Raw genomic sequence first — 8050 nt, 5'->3', positions numbered from 1 at the left:
GAATACGAGTAGACGAGGACCTCTATGCACCGACTATGATAGTTGGGCATAAGAGACGAAGATTGTCTTAAAAAGAATATACACCCCTCGACATTAAAATTTGGACAATTAATAAATCGTCATTTTTATTATCAAATTTAGAAAAAAAAACCTTTGAGCATAATATTTTTTTCTATATTTTTATATTAAAAAAATATATTTACAAAAGTTTTATAAAACGATATTTAAAAGCATAAAACGTGTTTTCAGTGGCGTAAAATTCCGGACACTATTCCTATTATAGTTAAAAGAGCTAATTTTTTAGCTAATTGTAGATGCTTAAAAAATGCTATTATAAATTTTTATTACTCAATAAAATCAATTTTCTAAAAATTCTATCAATAAGGCTTTTTAAAAAGACACTTATGGACAGCTTTACTTGTAGTAACTACTAAAGACACTAAAATCTAGAAATGTCTGACTCGACCATCATAGAGGTATATAAACTTAATTAATATATTTAATTAATGAATTATTAAAAATAATAATAAATTGTTTAATCAATAACAAATGTCTAAACATGGTGGTGGTCGTGATGTGGCTCATAAAGACGCATTGTCCAATAATACAGATGTATTAAATATAAATAAATATTAAAGTATCCCAGCAATTTAGATTCCGTGAATGCACTCCTCGACCCAAATCGTTGCTTTGAAATATCATTATTCAACAACATGACTAACTCAATTGACACCGCAGCCACCCCAGCACCCTCCACACAGCCTCAAATCCCAAGCATGCTGCCAAATGACCTGGAAGTCCCCCAAACACCATTCAATCCTCCTTCCGAGGTCAATTTTGCCATGAGACCCCAACTTCAGTACCGAACTGTCTAACACCTGCAGGAATATCGTCTGTACTCTCAACCTTGGCTGCAAACTTGACTTGAAACACATCGCTCTACACGCCCGAAATGCAGAATACAACCCGAAGCGATTTGCGGCAGTGATTATGAGGATTAGGGACCCGAGGACCACTGCCCTGATCTTCAGTTCTGGCAAAATGGTGTGCACAGGGGCTAAGAGTGAAGAAAAGGCCAAGTGGGCAGCCAGGAAGTACGCTCGTATTGTCCAGAAATTGGGATTTCCGGTGGTTTAGTCGAGCCATTGCTGTAGGCGGTGTTTTCTGAGTTCAAAATTCAGAATATGGTCGGGTCGTCGGATGTGCAGTTTGCAGTCCAGTTGGAAGGACTTTACTATGCACACAAACATTTTTGCAGGCATTTCTCTTACTTATTTGCAGTTATGAACCCGAGTTGTTTCCCGGACTGATTTATAGAATGGTTCAACCCAAAATTGTGTTGCTTGTTTTTGTGTCTGGGAAAATTGTTTTGACTGGTTTTGTTTTGTTGGAATACTGTCAGGTGCTAAGGTTCGGTCAGAGATCGATCAGGCTTTCATGAATATTTATCCTATTCTTAAATGTTTCAAACGATAATTTTTAATTCTTTTAATTTGTTATTTGCTTTTATACTCTTTCCAATGCATAGTGTTGTGTCATTTTTAAATATAAGTTTAGAATTATTACATCCTGATGAGGCCGTTTGCTTTTGTACTTGTTTATACCTGATCCTTGTCTTTAAGGATTAAATTTAGCTTTTTTAAAAAATCAAATCTTGGTTATTCCTCAAATAAAAACAAAATTTGTTTGAATTAAAACAAACCAAAATCAAAAATTTAATAAGTTGATAATTCTTGAATTATTTTTGTAGCTGCTTTTAAGATTTCTAATTTCGTAAATGGTTCGGTCAAATATCCTCGTGACTTGCAAATCTCACCAAGTGACTGAAAAGCGTCCCTCAGTTTTTGAACCCTTTCTCTAAGCAATGATTAATTTTCAACCTTTCCCTTTTGTTGTTTATTCTTTTCTTGATATTATCCAAATTGTATTGTTCGATTAGACTAATACAATATACTTTCAAGTGTACTTCAAGTCGTAGTTATCAACACTGTAGTAATCAAAGTAGTTGACAGGTGCTATATCTGACATGTTATGCAATTCGTTGTTCTAACATAGAAAATTATCTTTTACTTCTGAATGACAGTAGTACGAATATGGATTTGAAGTGTTTTCAACTAATAAATTTTGGTCGAATGAGAAATTGAAGCAGAAATCCTGTTCGTATGGATGGCATTTGCACGGGCGATTGTTATACTAGTTTGATTAATAACAAATATTGCCATCGGCTGATCGAATGTTCATAATTTCACAATATTTAAATCAACAAATAATCGAGTGATTCACGAGTATTAATCAATTTTGTCTATAAGTCTAGATTTTTAAATAATCCTAACTTCCACATAACTTTCACGTTTTTAGTGAATTCCTTTGTTTTCTCGGTATTTCTGGCTTTCAAAATGTATTATATAAATATGGATTTTTAAATAATCAAAGAATAGTTACATCAACTACAAGTTGACAAAGCCATCCATCCGAAGTGGACTCCGCCGACATTATCGACGTTGCGTTGCCTCTCACGATAGCAACAGAAATCAACTGCAGAAGCCACCGGGTCTCACGTGTGTCGTGGCTTTTAAATGTGGCTAAGCGTCCAAGTTTCTTTAGGGAGAGAAGCGATTTCCCACTTACTCGACCACAATCGGATAGAACGCGAATCGGTCTCGCAGCGCTTCATATTTTTTCTCCTTTGCCCTTATCGTTTTTTCCGCGGCATACAGTCTGTCCACTGCCCTCCCGGCAATGTTGGACGGGCAGAGTGTGTCGACACAGGACTTATTAAATTATTGTAAAAAAGTTAAAAAAATATTTAAAAGACAATTGGCGAAGGGATTGAGTTACAATTGCTTTCGAAGATAGGAAATAATAATTTTAGGAAATAATAAGACAGTGATAATATTTTATAAGCACAAATAAAATATTTCATGCTAAGAAATCATTAAACAAAATTAAAAAATGAAATAAAAATTCATATTAAGTGGAAAAAAACTCCCTTGATTAAATTTATTCCTCAATTCTGACATTTTTTTAACTCAATTGTCAAGTTGTTTGTATTTGCTAAGAAATTAATAAAATCTCTCTTTAAACATAAAAGTATTTCAATCAATAAATATAAAGAATACGAAATTGACCCAAATAGTTTATTTGAACTAACTATTTTAAAGTAAACCACCAGAGTCGTTAATCCATATAATATTGAGCTATTTCTTAAAGTTTTCACTAATAAATATTGTTTCGCAGAGCGTGTTTATAAATTTTAAAAAACTACGATTTTGTTTCTTTATAACATGACTCTATAAACAAAATAATTGGTTGTAAACCAATAGTTTTAACGAGTCACTCATATTAAAACCCAAATAGAGTAAAACCTCTCTGATATTTTATAGTTGAAACATGAACTTACAATATAGATTAAATATTCCTTTTTATATACAAATAATTAAATACATAAAATTATTTATATTCAAATTATGAGAAATTTTATAACATTTCCTCAATTCGCATAATATTTTCGAGAATATCTATCTATTGCAAGTAGAATTATTATTTTTTTATTCGCAAGTTAACAATCAAAATAACTGAGCCACTTCTTAAAAATTTGATGGTTCATCCATGTCTTATTGGAATGGATGTAGGTAACATATTTTCTAATGTTGTAATTTTTAAAACATCTTGGACTTTTGAATCTTCCTATCATTACAGGCCTTCTTTTATCGGAACCAGAACAATTTGCGCATAATAGTAAAGAAAATCGATCCTTCGACAACTTTATTCTAGGCTTTGATTTAGTGCACACACTTTTAGAAGAAATCGCCTTGTAAAAAACACCACTTTCATCTGAATTATAGACGTTATCGAATTCATATTATTGAATTTTTAAACTGATCATGTCGTTGAAATCAGTAATGGATTTTTCATTATGATTAATTGATCGCATATCGCCGTGATGTAATAAGAGAATATGTAAAGGAGCTTAAGAACAAGTAAATAAAGGTTTGAATACATCAAATTAATTTAAATTGGCACAAGAAAAGTTTTTATGGTTCACAACTTGCAGATTTAAGTTTTACAAAAATCTGATATCCCTGAATAATTTGTGAAGTTTATTGAATGTAAATAAGATTGAAAATAGTGCTTTAAATATTCTTTTTAAATTTATTTTACAAAAAATCTAATAATTTGATATTATTCTCCCGGAAAAATAAACAAGAAAATATAGAAAATGATAAATATTCACGAATCAATAAGAATAAATAATTATAAAAAAATAATTCAAATACAAATATTTAGATTTATAAATTATTTAATTAATTTAAAATAGATTTTTAAATACATTTGCGCTAAAATTTATATTGTTATGGTGGAGAGTAGCAAAAGCCTAAATAATGATGTCCCCTCCACTATTTACAACAGAAATAAAAATTGCGAATATTCCCGAGGACAACTCTTAGGAAAGGTTCACCAATTACATTCCTCCAAGCCAGGGTGGGTTCGGAAAATGCTACGAACTGAGAAATACAACAAACAGAGAATTATACGCAGGAAAAGTAGTTTCCAAGTCAATATTAGCCAATGAGAGCAACAGAAGGAAGGTATAGGCCACTATACTATCATAGATGATCCAAGAAGTGACAATTCATCGCACTCTCGACCACCCAAATGTTGTCAAATTCATCGACTTTTTCGAAGATGACAGAAATGTTTACATAATCCTCGAAATATGCAATCGTCGGGTAAAATCCCACTATTTCTGACCTTTTCAGTCCATGTCAGAACTCCTCCGTCGAAGAAAGTGCCTGACTGTGGTAGAAAGTCGTTATTTTACCCACAAAATATCCCTCGCTCTAAACTACCTCCACAACCTCTCGATTATGCACAGAGACCTCAAATTGGGCAATGTGTTCCTCTCAGGTAACATGGAAGTGAAGTTGGGGGATTTTGGACTATCCACAAAAGTCATCAATGGACATCCCAAGAAGTTCTTTTCCTCTGTGATTGCCCAGGACAATGTGCGGGACTCCCAACTACATAGCTCCTGAGATTTTGAATAAGAAAGGACATGGATTTAAGGTCGATTCGTGGTCTTTGGGCTGTGTTTTGTATGGATTGGTGGCTGATGGAGTAGATATACAATGTTAGTGGGAAAACCACCGTTTGATACTGAAAAACTGGAAACGACTTATGATAGGATTCAGAAAAATGAATTTGCAGTTCCTACGACTGATTCCAGTGCTAAGACACTCATTCTGTCACTCCTTCAGACTGATCCAACCAAGAGATTGTCGATTCCACAGACTTTGGAGGCTTCGTTCTTCCAGGTATATTTATGGTCTATTTTAGGGTATTTTCCTCCTGTTTTGCCCACAAGTTGTTTGACCACGACTCCGCGATTTGATCAATCGAACGAGTCTTTTAATCCGACAGGGAAGATGGTGGTGATTTGTGGAAATGGTACTTTTTGTACAATTTGATAAAGATATGTTGAGAGGGCCGGACATTGAGGACACATGCTGTCCAATTCTTGGCCATTTGAAAGATCTCAAGTCTCAGTTGGAAGAATTATTTATCAACTATCCAAAACATGTGTCTAATCTAGAACGTTTGTTTGATGGACAATGGTAGATGATGCGGAGGATCCTTCTTGTCGGCCGATCTATTTTATTTCCAAGTGGTTGGACTATTCGGATAGTTATGGGTTTGGATATCAACTGTCGGACGGGAGTGTTGGTGTTCTTTTTAACGACATGACTCTTATATTGCACCATGCGGATAGATTGTACTTGTTTTTGTGAGTGGTAGTACTGTGCAGTACATTGATGCTGATAAAAATGAACTGTTCTTCAATATTAATCAACCTCATCCTGATGTTGTCAGAAAAGTGAGTCTGGTTATTCATTTTACTAGTTATATGAATGTTAGATTGGTTTGTTGTTTGGGTTATTTTTAGACTACTACTGATGTGGGGACACAGGCCCCCGTCCCTGGTTCCCGAATGCCATATTTGGTGGATAAGTTTAGAAATAATGACTACATCGCATTTTCTCTGTCGAATGGGATTGTTCAGATTAACTTTATTAAGACTCATGAAAAGTTAATACTCTGTCCGCTTGTGGGGGGAGTTACATTTATTGATGACAGGAAGGAAGTCTATTCCTGTCGATTCCAATTGATTATGAAATATGGCTGTTCTCCCATCCTCCTTAATAAACTGACTATTGCAAAGTCTGTAGTGGGACGGTTTATTTCACGCATTCCCAAATGAGTTGTTACTTTAATAGCAATGTTACACTTTTCTACATTGTTAATGTTAGGAATTATTATTTTGAAATAGGATGGGTACATTATGAGTTGTGTTTTAATTTCGGGAAATAGTATAACGATAAATTAATCGCATCAGTTGTAATGTTGAGTTATAAATATTAGACTATTTATTGCACTCATTTCATCTGCATTCTTTAATTGTAGAATAAATAATTGAGGTTTTTCTTTACTTTATCTGAGAACTTTTCTACATTTCTAACTGAAGTGATTTTACTGAACAGGAATGAATTTTTGTATTAGTATTAATTAAGTAGTTGTTATTTCTTGGGACTGATTATCCCTTCCAGTTGAGTCTTAAGTGAATGCGAAATTAATTACTTTTAATTGGACATTGGTTCGTTTGAGAAATTGTATTTCCTCCTGATGTTTCTTTTCCTCTGCCTGTCGTTGCTCCATAATTTTAATCTCCAAATGTTCGCATTTTTGTTTTGATTCATTGACGACTCGTGTCAGTTCTTCAATTTCGTTTTCTAAATCAGTGATCTCTCAACTAATCAGTATCATCAACATTCTGCTCAGTCTCCAGCTTCCTGTTTTTTGCCTGCAAGGCCTTTCTAATCCCAAAGGCTATGCTGCTCTCATACAGCGTCTGATAGGCCGACAAAGTCATTTTTATTTCGTCCCGGACTCTGAGCAGTAGTAGTCCTCGTTCCGAACAAATAATTGTTTCTTGACGAATTAGTTCGTCTAGTTTAAAAGGCTATTTTCATTACCAAATGTTTGTGAATAAATTTCACGCCGAATGGGACAAATTCCAGTTTCCCGGGCTTGTTGCTGCTGTAATCTTCGGTCCAATTCCTCCTGGAGATTTATCACGTCCAGTCTGGTGGCAGGGTTGCTGGACACCTGTTGCATCCACAATTGACCATTTTCTTGCCATTCGCTATTTGCTAAGTGACCAGACTGATACTGTGGAGGCAAAATAGAGTCGAGAATTTCTTCGGTTTGAAATAACATTTTGTCTTGCTTGGTCTGGAAATTCGAATTCTCGTCATTTCTCCGGACTCTGGGAAGCTTGCTCTGTTGCTTAGGATTTTGTTTTTACTTTGGAAGCTTTTTTTTCAGCTGATTTTATTACTAGGTGTGGACTATCATATTTTAAGAGTGAGCAGTTAGGAGGAATCATTTTATTTCCATAGAAACATTTTTCATTCAAATTATTGCAAAATATATCCTTGAGAATGCTCGGTGTTTCATTTATTGTTTTATTACATAATATCAAATTTTAAAAAATGAAGAAGCAACTCCATTCACGTTAAAAGATTCAGAAAACATCTGGATAAATAACTATAACTATTTGATCAGTTTTCACCTAAAAAGTTATGGGATTCTTTGAAGCTGAAAATCTTGAAACCAACTTAAATATACCTAAAAAAGAAGTGGAAGGTTCATATTTTCAATTATTAGAGAATTAAAATTCTAGACGTTGTCGCCGGATGTCGAAAAATATAACTTGTTTGACTTGTCAGTATCAAAGCGTCTTTGATAGCTTACAGAGTTATATATGTTTTTTTGTCTGACTCTTTGACTGATACCCGCTTTTGAGACCAGTGGGATAATTGGACCCAAAGTCCTCAAACTCCTCTCAGAGATTAGTTTAATCATCTCGAAGAGGAGTCACGACAGTCGTGAAACGAGCTGGCTTTTTCAGCGGATATCGTTCGCGATATTACGTGGAAATTGCCTATCCATCCGCTCGGCGACTTATCTAATTTAGTTAACTTCTATTTTT

The 8050-nt window shown here is 34.2% G+C and overlaps 1 pseudogene; it reads right to left on the bottom strand.

Annotated features, from left to right (window-relative positions):
• Window positions 1-6575: 6575 nt before the first annotated feature.
• Window positions 6576-7444, bottom strand: LOC115227986 (annotated as a pseudogene).
• Between the last annotated feature and the right edge of the window lie 606 nt (window positions 7445-8050).

The sequence above is a fragment of the Octopus sinensis genome, unplaced genomic scaffold (assembly GCF_006345805.1).
Source record: "Octopus sinensis unplaced genomic scaffold, ASM634580v1 Contig08756, whole genome shotgun sequence".
NCBI lineage: Eukaryota > Metazoa > Mollusca > Cephalopoda > Octopoda > Octopodidae > Octopus > Octopus sinensis.
This window is presented reverse-complemented; position numbering and strand designations above follow the sequence as displayed.